Here is a 22,223-nt window from a genome sequence, read left to right as displayed (position 1 = left end):
GTTAAATAATTCAGCTTAGCAGTTTTTAGTTTTACTAATGGTACTTAACAAGTAATTTAGAAAAATATACAACAAAAAGCAATTTTAAGCTACAAACTTAATTAGGTCAAACAACCATTAACCAGTCTTAACAAGTACAAAACCTTTTTTATAGTTGAGTAAACAAATCATCAAAAAAACTTTTTTTTACTGTTTTTTTTTTTCAAATTTAGATATGTATCAAAATATATAATTTTTTTACATCTTAACAAAGTTAAACAATCAAAAAAGGCTGGTTTACCCTTGATCAAAAAAATATATACTATCTTTTATATAGCTGTTGAACTATAAGTTTTTGACATTGTTATAAGTTAGCTTGTTGTTTTATATTAAATTTTTTTTCTGCAGTTTAATAACTTTTTGCAATTTTTAAAAAATTTCTAAACCTTAGATCCAATTTTATTCCATACCTTTAAAGCTAACTGAGATTATTTTTTTCTAAAGAAGGCTCCTTTGCCTTTAATTAAAAAAAGTCCATTGAATTGGGGTTTGAATTTATGAGTGGGGCCCCTTAAAAAAAATGTTTTTTTTCAGGTATTTTTACTCCAACCAATGTCTTAGCCAGAAAATATCATATTTTTTTTATTTAATATTTTTACTTTGCTGTGTTTTCAAAGGTCGGTGTTTTTTTTTTCAAAATTATTAATTTTTTAACAGTATTTACAAATATGCCCAATTGTAAATTTCAAAGACCCTCAACTTTCAAATGGTCACTGGTTGCAAATAAAAAAAAAGAAAATATCAATACACTTATTTAAGACTATTTCAAATTGTCCAAGTTTTTTGTTTACCTAATCTGTTTTTATGTAAGACATGACCCATGCACGTTTTACTAAAACTATCATTATTTAAAATTGAAATCTCTCATATTTCATTATGACAGACTGCTCAACTTTATATTTTAGTTAAATGCTCCTAGTTCAGACTACAGTTTGATCTCTTTTATGCTATTTATTTTTTTAAGGACTTGTTGATTAAATATATGGTTAAGTTTAGTGATAACCATTTCAAAAATATTTTAAAGTTATATCTCATTAACTTTAAATATGATTTGCTTATCAATTTTTTTGTGTATGTTTTTTTTAGTTTTACTGTCTAACAAAATTTAGAATAACAGTTTTTAAATTTTATAAGCAAAATACAAGAAACTTTTATGTTTGTTAACTTAATCTTTGTAATTATGTTTGATATTTTGAGAAAGGTTGCCTCAAATTCAGAATAACAATAACTCTTGCTAGTTCAAAACTCTTGAAAAACTCAGCCATTTTAGGATAGTTTATATATTTTTATAAATGTCAGGCACAATTTTATGGTTTAATCATTTTTTTAAATATTGTATGCATTAAGTATTTTATGATTTTTTATGTTATAAAATACTTAGGCTTGGTTAGTAGTATTTTTTTCAAACTCAGCTCATGTCAATTTTTTTATTAATTTTTTTTAATTCACCAAGTTTTTGATCAACTATTTTGGAATTTTTATCAAAAATCCTGTTGAAATTGAGAGTAATTTAAAAATACTCCGCAAAATATTTAATGTTAATAAATTTTTTTAGTCTCCTTTAGATTGTAAAATCAGGTTAGCTATTTGATCTAGATTCTAGAATCTTGAAAAAACGTTGAACAAAACTCAAGGCAAAAATAAAATGGTAATGTCAGGAATTTGGTACTTATAAATAGTCTAATAATACTTTGAACAGATTTTACATGTAGAATTATGAAATTTAAATATGATAAAAAAACATATATATATATATATATAATGTGAAACGTTTTTAGTTCTATGTACTATAAAATATATTTAAAGAAGTATCACAATATAGTTTCATAAATTCTATATAAAAAAGCACAATTTTTGACCTTAAATATAACTTTTTACTAAAAACTTGTAGGAAAAACTGTACTTTTTAAAATGTAAAAAAAAATTCTAAAACCTTAAGACACCACACAATTAGGATACTCAAGATAGCTCAGAACAGTTTCAATATTTTGTTATATTACAAATAGTTTTTTTAAAGAACTTTATTTATATTGATTTTGAAAAGTTTTTAAGTTTTCTTTTTAGGATTATTAAACTTAGTATAGTTTAAGGTCACTTAGGACAGCTTATTTTGACTATAAGAGTGGCACCCTGTATATTTTAAGTAATCAGGTTATAGATTTTTATTTCTAAATGTATATGTATGAGTATGTAGTTTAACTGAAAAAACAATTTAATATTTTACACATATTGATGAAATAAACTTTACATTTAATACTGCCAAACAGTTAGTATACTCAGGATAATTTGTTACTTTTAGAATCTCAAAATGACACAGGATAATTTAGGATGTTTCAAATTTCCAAACACTCAGGATACTCAAGATAACTCAGGATATTTTAAGGTTTTCGAGAGTCTCAATATGACTCAGAATATTTTGAATATGATTTTTAAAAGCAGGCTGGCTTAACTTTTTTCTAAAACTTCCAGGATGTTTTTAAGATTTTTTAAAACACCAAGCCAGTTTTTTGCTTAAAATGTTTAGTAATTTTAATTAAATTATTGTATTTATAATAAGAACTAGTGTTAATTAGGTCCAGAGCAGACATGGTAACAAGCGTCGCAAATTAAATATCACATTCAGACATGGTTACAAGCGTCGCAAATTAAATATCACATTATATATCATAATCAAAAATCCCCGACAGTAGGAACTTTTTAGTCTCAAATGTAAACAAAGTTTGAAAAATAGTTATATTCTTAAGATAGGTTTTCTCATATTGAGGATATCAAAATTAATTTAAACTAAAACCGTTCTAGTTTCATTATTTAAACCTTTGATTTATTTTTTAGCCTCAAATTAAAACTATATAGTTATTTCTTTAGAACAATTCAGCATATAATTTACAACTCTCATTTGTGGACAAGCAAAGTATGCACAAAACAAAATTTACTTATAACTGTAAATATAACACTAAATTTTATTTTTTTTAAAGTTGTTTCTAACTTTTATTGATTAATATAGATATTAAAACATTTAAGTCTAATATACCTTGAAGAACTTATGTATTTAACCTTATAGAAAATTTATAGAAAAAAGAAGTTAATTAATAATAATGTTGAATAAAAGATTAAGTTACGAATGAAAATTGTTTTATATTTAATTTTTTTTTTATTCTGTTTTATTTTTTAAACTTTAAGCTAAAAATAATAATTTAAGAAAACCTTTATTTTTTGTTTTAAAAAAAAGATTAAGGTAGTAAGTAAAAATATTTTTATAAACTGTTTTTGTTTTACAATCAAGGTGTTAAAATTGTTTTAGTAAATTCTAAATTAAAATTTAAGTAATTTAATACTATAGTAAATTTATATTAACAAAATTAATAAAGATTGATTTATGAAATTTTATCCAATGTAAAGTATAAGAGGAGAAAATAAGTTTTATTTTGTTACTTTAGCTTTCTAGTTAATATAGATATAAAAACAGCTGTAATTAGTGGCTTTCAAATTTACCATGCCTGGTCCAGAGTTATAGTTAAAAAACTTATCAACAAACATTCACATAAAATTCCATACTTGAGAAACTAATCAATAAAAAAGTAGATTCTAAATTCTGTGATACCTTATCTAATTTCATCTAGCCGGATCTAAATCCATTTGTAATTAGTTTCCAGACGAATTTGGATCTTCATCTAAAATTAGTACTTAGTCCGGAAAGTAATTTTAAAATAGTATCGGAATATAAACAAGGATCCAGCTGAACCCGATAAATCGATAACTCGTAACTTTCCGGCCCGTCAAGGACTAAATTTTCCGGATCAGGCCCGTCAATTATTTACGTTCCCCACCTCTATTCTAGATTGTTTTTATTTTTTAATATAATGTTAACAAACTAATGTATGAAAGTTGGACTAGTTAGTTTCATACTTATCAGACACTTGACTTACAACTTGTAAGTAATTTTACTAGTATGCCCTACAATATTTTTACTGCTACAGGTTATTTATTAAAATAAATAGTTTTATGAAATTTTGAAAGATCTATGTTACATATAATAAAAATATGCAGAAATAAAAAAAATAATTTCATACTTAACGGCCACATTAACTAGTTTGTTTTTATTTTAATTCGTCAGGTCAAAATTGTTTTTGTAAACGTAAATTGGTTAGAAATATTTTCAGTGTTATGCTACTTTCTTTTAAATGGTTTATTCACTTTTTTATACTATTTATTTACTGCTTTTGTCGATTATAAACAAAATATGTATTTTTTTTTGTCAACAAAAAACTTTCATCATTATATATGTTCATATCTAAACTTGATATATCTAAAAATTCTCATCACAATTTTTTTTATCTGAAGCAACTTTTAGTTAGTTAGAACTACTCAAATTAAAACCTTTTGAGTTTAATTTAATTCATGTAGCTTTTTTTTATAATTTGTATGTATAAAACTTATAAATACTACCATAAAAGCAAAAGTGAGTAGAAAAATTCTGCATGATAATGTAACTTAAAGCAACAAAAAAAATAACGAATGACTATATAATGACAGGAAAAACAGAGGCACAAAACGTCGACTCAACATAAAATTCAAAGGCTAACATTAAAAGTTGAGCCCTAAATCTAATTTAAATCCAAATAAATCAACTTTTAGATAAAGTTACAAAATGCATCCTTGATATTATCATTGCATGCATTTGGCTGAAAAAAATCAACCTAATCCAACCAAACAACGATTTTAGCATATATAAAGAAATACAATCTCGATTAAAGTAATATGCAGTGATTCATCATGTAAAAAACATCGTGCAATCCTAATAAACATCTAAAGAATGTACGATATACAATTTGGAAAGAGTGGTCATTGCAGAATACAACAGAGAAAGCTAATATCAGAGACCGCGGCTTTATACCACCATTTCAAGTCGTCTTATCCTTTTACCCATACTATTGTAATATGTTTTTTGTTATTAAATTTATTTTTGTGTTTCTAGAGAATTTTATTTAATTTTTTTAATTTTGTTGTAAATATTTAATTTATTTTATGTTATTACTTCAAAATACTTAACATTCTTTAACATTACTAAATAATACTAGCTTTAAGTCTGTTTGTATATATATATATATAGTTTTCTGAGTTTCTTTCTAGTGATGGAACTTGATTGTACAAAATTAGGGGTAGTAAAAATGCGACCCGCAGGCTAAATGCGGCCCTCAAAGTCAAAAACTGCGGCCCGCGAGCTCCTTTTCAGTCAGAAATATATATTTTAAAAACAATAAAAGTTAAAGATTTTGCAATAAAAACATACAGTTAGGCTGTTAAATTAATAAATACTGTTTATTAGTGCTCTAATATTGCTTAATTCATCACATTTTTATCTCAAACAATGTTTTTCTACTGGTTATTAGAACTTTTTTAAAGTAAATGCGAACCTCAAAAATTTTTCCTAAATAGTAATGGCCTGCGAGCAATTTTTCAGAGGAGAACTGGCCCGCGAGTTATATAGGGCTTCTGACCCCTGTACTAAATAAACGTATTTAAAACCTTTGTTGTTAACAAATACCAACATAGTATATACTTTTTATTTTTACTATTTATACTGAATTTTTCAGTAATTGCTTTCTTTTTACATAGAAATAATATATGTTTTTTTTATTGATATCATTTTTTTTTAGATTTTTAAATTTTAGTGTTTTGTTACAGCTTTGTTGTTAGAGAATCCGTTCAGTGGTAAAAATTATAGCTAGTAGAGTGAATTGTAAATTTATTTTATTTTCAGTTTAATTTTTCACAAAGAAACTTTTGCACGAATAGACTCTTGTATGAGTGATAATTTTTGACAAGAAAAATAAAGTATTATAAAAAAAAAAAGAAATATCGACCAAGAGTAAGGGTTAGGGTTAACAGTTATAGTAAAATATAAACAAGAAAATTGAAAATTCAACCTGTGCAAAAGTGTTTTTGTGTAATAAAGACAGTTTAAACACTTTTGACACATAACAGTTTTAAACGTATGCATACAGTTAGAAATCTTATTATTATTTTGAACTTTATATACAAACATCGAAAGCCATTTAAAACAGTTAATAAATTATAAGTAATAACAAATATAAATTTTTTAGACGTAACTTAAAAGTACTGTTTTATTACTACCAAAAAAGTCATATATATATTTTTTTAAATTCTAGATAGTAGTAATAAAAATGTCAATAGATATGAGTGTCAATTTATACACAAACAAGAAAACTAAAAAGGTAAAATTTAGTTTCGTGGAAACGAATTATTACCATCGAAGAATAGGATGCCTCACAAGTAGCCCCGGAATAAAACTAGGTGCTTGCTTGGAACCTTTTGAAACAACAAGAATTTATTTTGAAGAGCACGATCAATCAACTTGCGATGACTGTTTGGTAAAAAAGCAGAATAAAGTTAATGATATTTCTGACTCTTTCGGAGATACTCCTAGAAAAGCTATTGATGAAAAATTGTGTGAGTTCTACAACATACACGGTTTAGCAAACCATAGAGCTCCTTATTACAACCAAGATGAGCGCTTAAAGCTTTTACTTGAATCAGGAATTTGCGTAGAAGATATTAAAATTACACTTACTGAACAGACTGAGTTTTTGAAAGAACTGCATCTGACAGAAATGAAAGAAAAAATAGAAAAATGTGTAGACGAAGAAATGTTTAAAATGAACTACAAAATATTTCCTAGTCAAAAAGAAAAGGAAAGGAAAACTGATCTTCTCTATGAGGACCTTAAAAAAAAAGCAAGAAGTGAAGTTTCGAGGTTTGAAAGCAACTGGGAAGAAGAAAAGAAAAATTACGAAAATAAAATTGATATTCTTATTAAAGAGTTTATAAGTGAAATTCAGGAAAAAGAAAAGACATCTTTTGATGAGCATGTCAACTGCATTGCGTCCAAGTTGGAAGACTTTCATATAGGTATGACGTATAAAAAGCTCAACAATGATAAAACATGTCTTATATTCAGGAAATCTAAACCTAAAACTGAAGAATTATTACTTAGAAACAGTGTAAACGAAAAAGTTTTAAAAATTATTTTTTTAATTGAAAAACTGATGGAAAATTAAGCATTATAGTAGTCTTAGTTTTGCGGAAACTTAGAATAAACTCTAAATTTATAATATTAATTACTAATTAAAACTTGAAATTAGAGACATATAAGTAAACCTCTTTTATTACTCTTTTTACAGTTGTCAACAATTTTAAATTTTTATCTGTAAATAATTTAAAAATATTTGATTACTTATTGTTTTAACAACGTAGTTATTAATGAAAACAGATTTATTAAAGAAAGACATTTTTTTTTGTAAAATTTCATAGTTTCATAATACAAACAGAGTTTAATATAGTTTTATTTTGAGTGTGTAATCTTTATAGTAGAGCATTATTTTCCTATTTTATAACGTTTTAGCACAACAAAACTTTTTTATATTTGAAAATTTGTTCTTATTTTTAAAAAGTTTTAGCTTTTGTTAAATATTTCACGTGTTGTTGTTATCATAGTTTTATAGGAATTAAATATTTTGAACTAAATGTTATTGCTAATAATTGTGTTACCTGATTTGTGTTCAGTAGCTTTTTTTTTCAAAACTTAAAGACTTACTTATAATTTTCATTTATGGTTAGGTTTTAATTATTTATAAAACTTCTTATAAGTAAAAAAAAACTATTTTAAGTATAAATATTACAGTTCATAAGTGGTTAGAGAAGAAAATAACTCAATATAACATAAATGTCGTTTGCAAGTTTAGAAGTAAAATCTAAAAAATAAAAGAATGAAAATAAAGTTAAAATGTTAACAGTTAATTATATATAAGCCCGCGTATTCATCCTACTCAAGCTGTTTAACCTTCAAATTTTAAACTAAGTTACTATTTTATGATACTACGTAACATAGCTTAAGTTATGTAGTATAAAAATATCAGCTCTATTTATTATTTAAACGCTTGGTGGAGTAGTAAGTAGACTCTATTGAAAAATCAAACAAGGAAAAATGTTAAAACACCATATCTCTGAACTATGTCACGCATAGCCGATTTCTGAATATCTATTCGATTCATGACTATTTTCCTCCGTGGATTAAGCAAATCAAGTTTTATTAAACTGTATCAGAATTAAATAGTTTGGTAATCTTGAAATAAGTTTCAATAAAATAGTTAAAAAAAAAATTAAGTTCCTTCTCGGCTATATATAATGGTAGAAATAATTATATAATTGCACTTAAGATAAGTTAATTACACATAATAAATGTCTTTAGCATATCTTTTGTTTTCTCAAAAAAATATGTTTTCTACTTACTTAATAATACTCTAAAGAACTATGTTTAATAAGAAAACTAGTCGAACGGAGATTGTTTTATTTACGGCCCCGTAGTTCCACCTAAACTGTAGAGTTCAGTTAAAATAAGTAAAAGAACATTGTGGGCCCAAAATATTCATAATAATTTTATGAATCGATATAAAAATACTATTATACTCTGAAATTATGATGAAATAAGCATCAATTAAACGTGGATGTAAGTAACAAGCTTAGTTTGATATATTTTATTACGAAAACATTTATTTATTATACTTAAAAACGATTATTTTTTAATGAAAATGTTTTGCATCCACGAGTTAAAAATCCAGTAGGTTCCGTATATCTCTTTACAAATAAAGTTCTGATATGATCCGGATCCTCTACGTTTCGGCTTAATATCTTTAATTAAGCTGTTGTTGTTATTATTCGTTTATTAAGGGGATAGGCTGCAGACTTAGTATAAGTAAAAATCCAATAATTACATCTTTTCTGTTTCTACACACTATTATTGTAACCTGTATTAGAGTCCATGTTAGACGATTTGTCCGTTTTATCCTTGGACCGCAAAACTCTCTGGAGGGAAAGTTTCTTCAACTTGGAATTTTTCCCGCGTGTTTGAGGCATTAAATAATATTACTAAACTTCTGCTATTTTATACAACTTTATAGTGAGTAAGTAATTGTGCTTTAATAAGTATAATAAGTGCAGTGACAAGATATAGAACACACTAACACGTTACAGATATCCGTTTGAAAGTCGTAGCAGCTTTGATCGTAGAACTTCTTTCCTGCGGCTTATAGTTGAGTTCCGCGCTGTTTTATAGGCATAACAAAAAGAGGGGAACTGTTTCTTAAACAACCGCTTATATATGCATTCGGAAAGAAGACATATTCTCTCAATATTGGCTTATTTATGGGAAAATGATATTTTGTTTTGAAACTTTAAATGATTTTCTATGAGAAAGCTTATCGCAGTTTTTATTGTTTACGAAAATTCCGATGAGAAAGCTTATCGCAGTTTTTATTGTTTACGAAGATTCCGATGAGAAAGCTTATCGCAGTTTTTATTGTTTACGAAAATTTCGATATTAATTCACACGGTTTAAAATTATAAAATAAATGCTTTGATATTATGACATTTTCTTTTTTTTACTTTTTAACTTAGTATTTAAAGCCTAGTTAAAAGACAAAAACTCTTTCCCTACTTTTCTTAACTCGCGAAAAAATGATCAAAGCTGCTCTTCAAAAAGATATTTAAACAACATAAATTTAACTTGTAATAAACACATAACACAAAAAAAAATATTCTATTTAACATAGTGTTCATTGTTTATAAATTGTTTATGTACAATGTTCGTTCCTTCTTCCACCAATTTATGTATTGATTCCAAGAACAGCTTTCAACACGATGATAACCATTGCAATGAACATGGTTATTGATTGTACTCTAGCAAATACTTGGTAGCACGTTTCCAACTTCTGGATAATTCGATCACTCCTTGACCCTGTATCCTCGCTGTCACGGATATTTATTGTGGGGGCATCCCTCTCAACTTTAATTCTTCTTGGTGTTGATGACCTAGACCTTGTTCGACGACGATGAATTGGGCTATAATTTCTAGAGTACATCCTAATGCCAAGTGTACAAAATTTGAAACAACAACTTCCAATGTCCGCTCTTCTTATGTGCCAGTAGGGAAAAAATCAAATTGAGAGTTGATTTCTCGAGAGGTCGATGTATTAACGATTTGAAAAATAAAAAAGATTCGTTTTAATAACAGAGCAAAACAACTGGGAGTTAAATTATAAAAAAAATTACATTTGTCAGATAATAAAACTGATTTGTTTTGAGAACAGAACAAAAACTGGTTGTTAAATTGTTACAAAGATTATATTTGTCAGATAATAAAACAAATTTGTTTTTGCGAATCACACACAAAATTGGGAGATGTTATCAAAAATTGATATGAGTTATCGATTAAAAGCAAATTTCGTCGTTTAATCTAAAAACAAATTTTGTTTCCAAATTTATAAGTCCTTTGAAAAATCATTAACTCAAAAAAAGGTAAAACTTTTTAAACACAAACGAGCCTATAATGTGAATAGTTAATAAGTTTAACAAAAATATTGTAGATAAATCGTTCACTGGTAATCAAGATTTTAGTTTACTTTATTTACGGAGAGAAAAAAACTAGGAAATTATTTGAAAAACAACAAGTTTAAAATACTATACTTAAATCTAACTTTTGTCAAAACAGAAAAAAAGTTGTTATTAATTTGATTAACGATAAAACTACAATTGCGAATTTTGTGAGTATCTTAGTAATTACACTTAAGGCAATAGGTTTTTGTATTTTAAATCTAAAAGTTTATATAAAAGTTTAAAATAGATTTATTAAACAAAAAAAAGTTTTAGAAAAAGAAAAAAAAACATGTGTAAACTTAGTTTTTGTTTAATGTTTTAATTTAAGTTTCAATTTGTATCGCCCTTCTTCTTCCGCCTGTTTTGAAGCTGCTTCTTCGCGTTCCTCAATCACAATTTCAAGGCTTTCTGGGTAGTAGTATTTTTCTTCAGTCGTTAAAGCTTGCCATACCTCTTTTGTAACGGTGAAGTTTGTAGCAGCAAAATCTCCGTGATCATCTGGATCTTTCCACCAGTTATCTGGATCGGTGTCGTATCCATCATCATTCGGCGTTATGTTATGAAGGTTGTTGATATTTTGGTTATTGAGGAACATATCTAGTATTTCTTGATCAACCACTTCTAACTCGTTAGCTAGTGGTGCGCCAAAGACGTTCATCAAGTCAAGTGGCATGTTGTTCATTTTGAATTAATATTGAACGATGTAAATTTGTGTGGAAATGATCTGACAATTAAATACAAATTGATATTTTTAATTATTTTTTTTAATCTTTTTATAATTTTTTTCTTCTTTTTTTTTTATACTTTTTAAATTTTCAGGTCTGTCAGCTTGTAGGCTTTTACTGGAAAGTTTTCGCAAAGCGGTAAGTATTGCTTACGGATAACCTCATCCGCTTTTATAATAAGGACCAGAATCAGACAAACTACTACACGGAACATCTTTAAACAAATGTTTGCTTCAAAACGATGCTCGCTATATATCGAAACAAAGACGGAAAAGAGAAAAGAAAAGTTTGTCATAGAAATTTATAAATATCCATTTTGTTTATAATCAAAGGAGTACTGTTTAAAAATAAACTAAACATCTAAATAACATTGATTTATTTTTGTTTATGCAGGTGTTTCCGTTTTATAATCTTTTTTAAACGTGCATGATTTGGTTTACATTTTACCTTTGAAAGCTTAGTATGTCTATAAAACATTTAAGTTTCACAAAAATCACTGTTTTAAAACTAGAGGCTTGAATATGAATAAAGAAAAAATTTCTCGGAATTGTAGCGAAAGCAAAGAAAACTGTATAGGTTTTTTTGAAGTTCGTAACAGAACACTTAAAAAGTAAGGGAAAATAAAAACCGCAGTTTACGCGTGTAGCGAATGAAATTCATTAGGGAGTGAAAAGAAACACTTTCGATAATTTTATCGCTTGAACTTGCTAATGTAATAAAAACTGACAAGTGTTTTAAACTTAGGAAACAATTAATTTAAAACGTGATAAGAGATGATTTTTTTAATAAACTGGTGTCGTCAAAGTTTTTTCTTTTTGCTTAAACACAAAAACTTAGTTTCAAATTAGTTTCAGTATTAAAATATTTCAATAAATTAATTTCAGCATTGTTTCACAACAAGTGAAATGATAAGAAAATATTGATTATCAAAAATAACTTTTGCTGATTTTACCAGTAAGTTTATACTTAGAAAATCAATATTTGTGATTCCGAAAAAAGCTGAAACTATAAGTTTAATATTTTTTTTGCATTTACAGCCAAACTTATATTTCGTCATCAGATGAACTTTCTGCGTAATTAATTTTATTTCTTCGTTCTCTTAAATCATACGCTTTATTTTTCCCTATTTTTTCGCCATTTTTGTTAAGATCCTCCCTAGGAAAATACGCTTTAATGTTTCTAATACTAACCTTAATAAGCTTTGAATTTTTATCAATGATAGCCGAGTGTTCACTAAATGAATGCACGGGGTAAGGCCCTTGGTATAAAGAACTAAGTTTTTTTCTACTTTTTCGTTTTAACCATACCTGTTCACATTCAAACAAACCCGGTTCGTAATAAGCTTTTTTCTCTTCATACTTTCTATGAACTTTAATAACTTTAGACATTGTATGAAGGAAAATTTTAGTGTCGAATACGCTGGTTTCTGGCTCGTTATCATTTACTTCGTTTAGCATTACGCGACCGCTAATATTTACGCACGTTCCAAACGCATATTGTGAAGGTGTGAAAGGCGACCCTTCCATAAACGAGTTGTTTATGTTTATCGTTATTAAAGGCAAATGCAAAGGCCAGTTTGCTTTATCAGAAAGTGCCCTAAGTGCTACGTTAATGGGATTATGTATTCTTTCCACAAAACCATTAGTTTGGGGACTGTAAGGAGGTGTAAATCTATGATCAATACCAAGCTCTTCAAAGGTGCGAGTTAAGATTAAGTTTGAGAATTCACGCCCATTATCAGTCATTACGACCTGTGGAATACCATAGTGTCCACACCAGTTTTGTATAAACGTATCTCTAACTGTTTCTGCTTTTTTGTCTACGATTGGAGCCGTGGCAAGAAAGCCAGTTGATCTATCTCTCATTGTAAGAATATAATTGAAAGTTCCTGAATCTTTTTCAATTGGACCTATGAGGTCGACATGAACAAACTGAAAACGCTCAATGTTTTCTGGGTAGAAACCCAGTTTCGGACGATTGTGTCTCGTCGTTCGCGTAGCTTGACAGGTTGAGCACGTTTGCACGTAATACTCTACATCTTTCCGTAACGTTGGCCACCAATAATCTTTTGCCGTTGCTAAAACAGATTTCTCTTTCCCTAAATGTAAGTAGCTATGTGCTAACTCGTAAGCAGATAATCTTAAAACAAAAGGTAATATAATTCGTTGTTGGTCGTCTTCTACTATTACTGCTAAATTTTCTGGTTTTAAAAAACGAACGTCTTTTTTATGTTCATAAGCTGCCTGTATTAAATCAGGCTCGTCGCTTTGTAACTTAGCTATCTCTTTTTTGTTTAAAGATTCTGGGGTAATGATTTCTTCCTCACTTTCAGATGACTGGTAGTCTGATAGACTGTCTTCGTCATCTTCTTCGGAGGTATAGATGTAATCCGAATCTTCTTGCGGTACTTTAGTGTACATGGCCGTTACTAATGGGGGTCGACTTAAGGCATCCGCTACCTTATTTTCATCTCCTGATACATGAGTAACTATTGGATTAAATTCTTTAATTGCGGCAATGTATCTCTGTTCCATTGGAGATTGTTTCCCCATAGGGTTATTGATAGCTTTTGCTACAGATAGACTGTCAGTCCTGACAATTAAATTTCGACCTATAACGCGACTTTGAAAATGTTTTAGACTTAAGTATAACGCACGCAATTCTTTAAAAAACGTCGATCTGACAGTTTTTAGAACTGGAAGTTTTTTAGAGAAAAATGCGAGCGGACGTTTTTCCCCGTTTTTACCCTCCTGTTCGAGTACGGCCCCAATGTGATTATCGGATGCGTCTGAATAAACGATTAATGGCCTCTCATGGTCTTCAAAGGCGAGGATCGCTGCGTTTGACAATGTATTTAGAGTATCGTTATAAGATTTAATTTGGGTTTCATTTAAATGTAATGGTTTCCTATTAGTAGATTTAGGGCCCCCTGATATTTCATTAAGTGGAGCAGTTACCTTGGCTAGCTTTGGAATGTGCCGATTATAATAGTTGCACAAGCCAAGAAAACGTTTTAATTCTTTGCGATTCGTAGGTATAGGTAAGTTTTTAATTGCTGCTACTTTATTTTCTAGGACATCAAACCCATCGATACTTACTGAATGACCAAGAAAATCTAGTTTGTTTCTGGCAAAAACACACTTTTGTAAATTAAGATATAACCCACTCTTGTGTAAAGTGTTTGTAAAACTTTTCTGAGATGATTTAAATGATCATTCTCAGACTTGCTGAAAATCAAAATATCATCAAGATACACAAATGTATACTCAGAGCAACCTGCTAGTATGTTTTGCATCATGGACTGAAATGCCATTGGGGCATTTTTTAGTCCAAAAGACGTGCGATGGGGTATGAATACCCCATGGTGAGCTATTATTGCGGCATATTTTCGAGAACTAGGCTTGATAGGCAAGCTATAGTAAGCTTCCTTAAGATCAAGACACGAAAAATACTTAGTTCCTTCAGGGATGATTTCTGCAAGTTCATCAATCCTAGGCAAGGGGTAAGACATTGGGCGTGTATGTACATTAAGAACTGTGTAGTCCACACACACGCGTATGGAATTGTCTTTCTTTGGAACTATCGTAATGGGCGAAGCGCACATATCTGCCGTACCACGTGACATTGCACCCCTATTAATAAGGTCATTAAAATTTTCTTCAACCTTCATTCGTCTTACACCGTTACATCGGCGCGCTTTGACTATTTTAGGGCTAAAATTTTCGACTATAATTTCCAAAGAATGCCCGTGTTTTACTGGTCGAGTGTAATCAGGTGTCTCTGTAAGTTCTGGAAATTCATTAAGTAAGTTTTTACATTTATCCTCAAAGTGTGAAATAAATTCGTTATCAGTTACTTTTAAATTGTGTGAGGTAACTACAACCGATTTTGGCAATTCGTTAGCCGTATATAATTTAACTACGCGATTGGTCTTATTTTGATACAACTTAGAGTTTTCTAACGAAATAGATAGTTTATAAGTTTTCAAAAAGTCAATTCCTATGATGCCGTATTCTCTATTTTCTTGAGTGACCCAAAAATTATGTTCGATATCTTTTAAATTACCAAATTTTAAAATGACCTTAACACTACCTAAGGGATGTATAGGAGTATTACTTATTCCCTGTATGGTCTTACTTTGCGGTCGAAAATAGTGATTAATACCATTTGTTAGATTTTTTGGAAGAATACTGATTTCGCAACCCGTATCGACGAAAAATAATGCTTCGGAATTATTATCTACTATAAATGGTAAACTTTGTGGTAATTTTTCAAAGCTAACGTGTGAAGCTTTTTTTATTTCAAATTTCCAAGCATCATCACTTTTCAAATTATTCGTAGTAGACGTTTTACTGTTTAATAAATTAGTATTTGCAAGCGGTTTTTCATTATTATTTTGAAATGGTTTAGATTTTTTTGTAAGCCTTTTGGCATCATTAAAGTAAGGTTTATATATAGGATTATTATTTTTGTTTGTAAGTTGGTTATGATATTTACGATGAGTTACATTAGCTACTTTAGTTGGGCTATTTATAGTGTTGTTAAGAGGATTATTGTTGTACCCATCGTCTCTTCCTCTTATTGTCGGGACGACGGGGACCCGTTTCCCTGTTGTCGATTCTGATTGTTTGTGCGAGCATAAGGACGTGGATACTAATTAGAATCGTTTCGGTCTCTGTTTTCATTATATCGGTAGTTTTGACAAGATTGGTTCGAGTTGTTATTGTTCGCATAGTTTCTATTTCGGTTTTGGTGGTTGTAGTTATTGTTTGTATTATTATGCCTTTGGTAAGATTCTTGTTGAGGCTCAGCGCGAAATCTACCTTGATAGTTTTTTCTAAAGCTATAATGATTTTGAACGGGTTTGTGTAGCCTATTGTAATTTACTTGACTAGTTTGTAATGCGCTTTCTTTATGGGCATTCCATATAGCTTGACTTTTACGTCTAAAAACATCAAGGTCCGCGTCGTAATACTCTTTAATTTTACTTTTTATTGCGGAGGGCATTAAGTTCGCGAGAAAAAACTTTATTCTGTCGTCTTCTGGGCATTTGGCCCATTTTGTGGCCGTTGAAAAGATTTGATTAAATGTAGTTTTGGTTTCCCAGGTCGGAATTTTGTCTAAGATTTCGGTTAATTCGTTATCACGGTGTAAACAGAAGTTTTTAAGTGAGTTATAATTTCTTTCGCCTCTTTCAATAATTTTATAATAGTCTGAAATATCTTCTCTTGGCCAAAACCCTATTAGATAATTGTATTTTTCTGAGTCGCTTATGACGTTTTCATCGTACAGTTCCTCCTCGAAATAGTTTATGGTGTCTCGCGGGTTTCTTACAACGGTTAATCTTTTAAATTTTTTACTTAGTCTTTGTGCTCTAAGTGTATCGTTAAAATTATTGTTAGTATTATTTTGGCTGTTTTCATAATTATCGAAAAAATGTTCGCTTTTATGTTGCAAATCGCGATCGTAATAATCTGGCATTTGTTGTATTTTGTTTTGATTTAACCTAATATCTAGTTTTTTAATATCATTTTGTAATTTTACTAATTCTTCCTGCGCTTCTAACTTTTGGACCTCTAATAATTTTTGGTTGTACAATGATCGTGTAAGCGCAAGATCTTCCTGGGGATTAATTGACGAAATAAAATTTTCCCCCTCACTTATAACCTTATGTGAGTCTAAATTATTAGGACTTATGTTAGACTTTGCGCGAGTTTCTTCTGTTACGTTTTCGTTTATACTGCGCTGCGAAAATTCCGGGTTATTATCGGACGGTGCGTGGGCGTGGTCTCCATTATTATTGTAACCTGTATTAGAGTCCATGTTAGACGATTTGTCCGTTTTATCCTTGGACCGCAAAACTCTCTGGAGGGAAAGTTTCTTCAACTTGGAATTTTTCCCGCGTGTTTGAGGCATTAAATAATATTACTAAACTTCTGCTATTTTATACAACTTTATAGTGAGTAAGTAATTGTGCTTTAATAAGTATAATAAGTGCAGTGACAAGATATAGAACACACTAACTCGTTACAGATATCCGTTTGAAAGTCGTAGCAGCTTTGATCGTAGAACTTCTTTCCTGCGGCTTATAGTTGAGTTCCGCGCTGTTTTATAGGCATAACAAAAAGAGGGGAACTGTTTCTTAAACAACCGCTTATATATGCATTCGGAAAGAAGACATATTCTCTCAATATTGGCTTATTTATGGGAAAATGATATTTTGTTTTGAAACTTTAAATGATTTTCTATGAGAAAGCTTATCGCAGTTTTTATTGTTTACGAAGATTCCGATGAGAAAGCTTATCGCAGTTTTTATTGTTTACGAAAATTTCGATATTAATTCACACGGTTTAAAATTATAAAATAAATGCTTTGATATTATGACAACACGATTTTAGCGCTTAATTAAATAATAGTTAATTAAAAAACTAGAAACAACTGAAGAAAAAAACAGTTGGTACGCTTTAGCGCAACCGACTTATTCTCTTTATTTCACATCATGCTCTTAAATGATTATTTTAAAACTACTGCCTGGGTATTTAACATTAAACACAGTGTTTATGACCAAGTCAGGTCGGCCGGCACTTGGGTTAAATTTAAAAATAGAATTCTTTGCAGTTAATTTGTTTTAATGTGAATTTTTATAATACTTGTTTTTACGAACTCATTAAATTTAGGTGATATTAAAATTACTGTCATTTATAACAAAGAAATTTTTTTATATTCATCAATTTTGATCTCAGAATATGTAGGTTTTTAACTTAAGGACTGCAGATTGCCTTTCCCCGCTTTATAGCAATGTTTATATATTGTAAACTCAAGTTAAGATTTTAATAAGTTACTGTTTTAAATTTATTGTACTCTAGTATTTTCAAAATCTTTTTGATATGAATTTTTGTGGCTGTTTAATCTTTTATATAAAAGTTGTTCTTTGATTTTACTTTTTTTATTTCATGTGGTCCAGATTGTCATTAGTTTTTAACTAAACCTCTATAATTTTTTTTTTGCTTTCCGGGCCTATTTTGTTTACCCATGGTTTACTAAATAACTAATTAAATAAGTAATAAACTTTTAGTTAGAATTCTAAATAAATTTTATAAATATTTAAAGAATTGTGTATTAATTATACAAAATTATATATTACTTAAAAAATTAACAATTTTTAAAAATTACATTCCTACTAGTTGTATCACTTTATATACGCGTATACTTATACCAATTTATAAACAAGTCGTTTGCCGTTACCTTCGTGCAAACTAAAAAAACCAAATTGTAGTTCATTAGAAGCTTAGTTACTTAATGTAAAACTTTATAGCTATACTATTATTTTTAAGTAAAAGAAGAAAGTAAAGTCAAAGTTTAAGTATACAATTTTAAAGTCTACAATTTTTTTTTAATTTTTGAAGATTTTCTAGAAACAATTAAAAAAGTTAAATAACACCAAAAAACTATTTATTTTTCAATATTTGAAAATAATACTATAAAAATTTCATTCAGATACTAGTAAAAGTTAATAAAAAAACTGTAACAATCATTTAATGTATTCGAAAAAAAAAACTTGGTTTAATTTTTGGTTTGGAGACTTAAAAGGACTTTGTTTACTACTAAAAAATTGTTTCAACTTTATTCTCTAGGTCCTAATTTTGATTTGATATATAAATTTAAAAAGTTGACTCATGTAAAGTTACGGCACATTGTTAATTACTCAGCTAATAAAAATATTGTATAAATAAATTTTCAAATACTAAACAAATTGTATATTTAAGTTGTATTGAAAAGATGTAATGCAAATAATTTACATATATTGGTTTGAGAATTTAAAAAAATCTAACTGTTTTTTTTTCTCTCACATTTTTAAATTTAATATTCTTTATATTTTTTTTAAAGTACTGAACATTGATACAAGAATGTTTAAGAAGCACTTATTAAGCGACCAAAAAATTTTTTTTAGTTAAAATTGTGTTTTTTACTATTTTCTGTAGTAAAAGTAACTGCAGTAAAAGCTAAAACGTCTTTCAATGTATCTAAAACTACCAAATACTTTGTTATAAGACTAAAAAAGTAACTGTGTGAACAAAAAAAATTCTACAAAGAAATAACTTTTACTAAAACTTTATATATCAGAGTTTTCTTTAAAAGATAGTGACATTTAAAAAGCAAAAAGTTTAAACTTTTGCAATTTTAAATTGAGATTCTATACAGTTGTATAACATAAGCTAAAATTGCATTAAAAAGTCTATAAATTCAATTTAATACAATATTAAATGATTTTCTACATCAATTATTGTAATAATCTTTAAAAAATAGCATGATTATTCTTTTAAGTTAAACTATATAATTTTTAATTTGAAAAAAAAAGTTACTGAGAAAGATAAAAACTAGTATTTATTATTATTTTTTTTATTAATAAATGGAATGATTTAATGAAAATCTTCTTCAGGAACTTTTAGTATGGACTCGTCAAAGCAATCTATAACTCCTACGAAAAGTTGTACAATTTATTTTGGTAATTATTCAATTTTCATATTTAGAAACAACATTTGTTATGAATCCTGTTAAACTTTAAGAAACGCAACTAGAAAAAAACTATTACTAAAGTAAAAACGAAATTAGCTATTTTATTTATTGGGTACACTTAGTTTTAATCATTACGGTTAAACTATGAATACATTATATACACACATATGTTTGTATATTAATTAAACTTTAGTAAGTTAAATTAAAAAACTATTTATACACTTTGAAGTTTTAGTTTTAGAAACTTTTGTACTTTCGTGTATGTTCGTTAAATTTCTAGCTAGTGTACTTAAGAAGATTAAAAAACCTTTTAGGATTATTGAAAGCAGAAATTGCTTGATTGTTATAGTTACTCATTTGAATTCCGTTGCGTGTTCCATAATAAGCATCTTGATTGTACATTGGTAAGACTGGTTTGTTACTGTGTTAGATAAAGCTTTTGAGTCAACACTAGAAAATACACTACTTAAGTATATAAATATAATATTTCACTAATGGTTTAACCCACAACAAACACATTTGAATCCAATTACTCGTTGGCTTTGCAAGATGACCCATATAAATTTACATTTTACAATAACGTTGAAAACAATTTTATTTAAAGAAATTTCTAACTAACTTTTTATTTTTCTTGAAAACCAGGAACACCACGTACAAAATGACCACCAACATCACAGTGCCAACGATAGCTCCAATAGTTAGTTTAAAATTTTTACTGCTGGCTTCATGTGCTGGAGGAATAAGTGGAGAAAAGTTTATTAAAGTATTTCAAAAAAATATTCTAAGTTAAAAATAACTATTTTAAAATAAAGCAGTAATTTTTAGAACAATAGCTTAGAAATTTTATCTTTTTAAAACTTATTTAAATCAGGGTTTCCATAACCGGGCAAAATGGACCCTTTGAGGGCCAAGAGCAGTAATGGGGCCACAGGGGGCTATGACGTCTTAATTTGAAACTTACACTAGATATTCTGGAGTTGATGTGAAGAGCAAAAAAAAAAAGTTTTTTTTGGGTCTAATGATAGTTTCTTGAGAAATGTTCTTGGAAGGGGCCATAGCTTTTTAAATTTCTCTAAAGTGGGCCTTTTGCAAAAATTTTTGGGAAACCCTGATTTAAACGAAGTAATTTGAATAAGTTCTTTAAAACCTCTGTGTAATTTTTTAAGTTACGGTTTTTTTGTTGAAATAAGTAATTTTTATGCTCCCTAAAATGAAAAAATCAACAAAACTTGTCGCAACTGACCAAACTTATACTTAAAGAAAGTTTTCAACATTAGGTATTAATTCAATAAAATTTATCATAAAATTAAAACATACCCATGTCTTCGACAAAGTCCATATACACGCAAACAGGCTTGTCTTCATGCTCAAACTTATGACAGAAGGCATCATCTGATAAACATTCACAACAGTCCGTTTCCATTTTGTTTTAAATTATTTTCTAGTTTAAAAAATATCGTCTTATTTTTAAAACACTAAACACATAATTGATTTAAAATTAAATACTAATCACCTTACCTAAAAACTTGTTACTTAAAGAAACATCTAAATTTAAAAACTAGTTTTTGATACATGATAGATGTAGATACTATTTATTAAGATTAATTGCTTAAATATCTAAATTAACATATACAAAATAAAACAGGTCGGTTTTTTCTAAACAAACAAAGCCTTTAAAAAATGTCATCTTACAACAAAAGTTTAATTTTTATAATAACATTTTAGTTAGAATGTTAGAATTACATTATTTTTGACCTAGGTGGCTCCTTGAACTGGTTATTCGTGACTGTGTTTCCATATGAAAAAAACCATAAAATTATTTGTCTTAAAATAATATTGCTAAAAAATATTGCTCAATTCACTGTAAAATAAAAAGCTTATTTTCATAATTGTTTAAAGCAAATTAAGTATCTTATTAACTACCACATTTCAGTGGCAATTTTTTATTTTCAACTTAAACCTACTAGTAACTAGTGATGTATCGGACCCACAATTTTGGGTCCGGCCGGACCTGGATCCGGACTTTTTTTTCAAGTTAGAATCCGGCCGAAACCGGATCCGGACTTTTTTCAAATTAGAATCCGGCCGGAACCGGATCCGGACTTTTTTTTCAAATTAGAATCCGGCTGGAACCGGATCCGGACTTTTTTTTCAAATTAGAATCCGACCGGATCCGGATATCAGACAAAAATGGCAATATCCGGCCGGACCCGGATAGTGAGTCCGGTAGATCACTAAGTATAAATTAGCCTGAGTCAGAATGAGGTTTTTAAAAACTGAAAATAAAGAACTTTAATCTAATAATAAGTAGAACAGCTAGCCACAAGGTTTACAAATTTTGGTGTTATTTACAATTAAAATTCTGAAATCAAGTTCTTGAACAAAATACACTAGAAAATTACAAGATATTGAAAACTGGATCAGCTCAAACTAATTTAAAATCTAAATGGAAATTAGCCTGAGTTTTTATAAAAAACTAAACTAGTCTGA

The sequence above is a fragment of the Thalia democratica genome, chromosome 1 (assembly GCF_965202585.1).
Source record: "Thalia democratica chromosome 1, ktThaDemo2.hap1.1, whole genome shotgun sequence".
Taxonomy (NCBI): Eukaryota; Metazoa; Chordata; class Thaliacea; order Salpida; family Salpidae; genus Thalia; species Thalia democratica.
Note: the sequence above shows the minus strand (reverse complement) of the source record.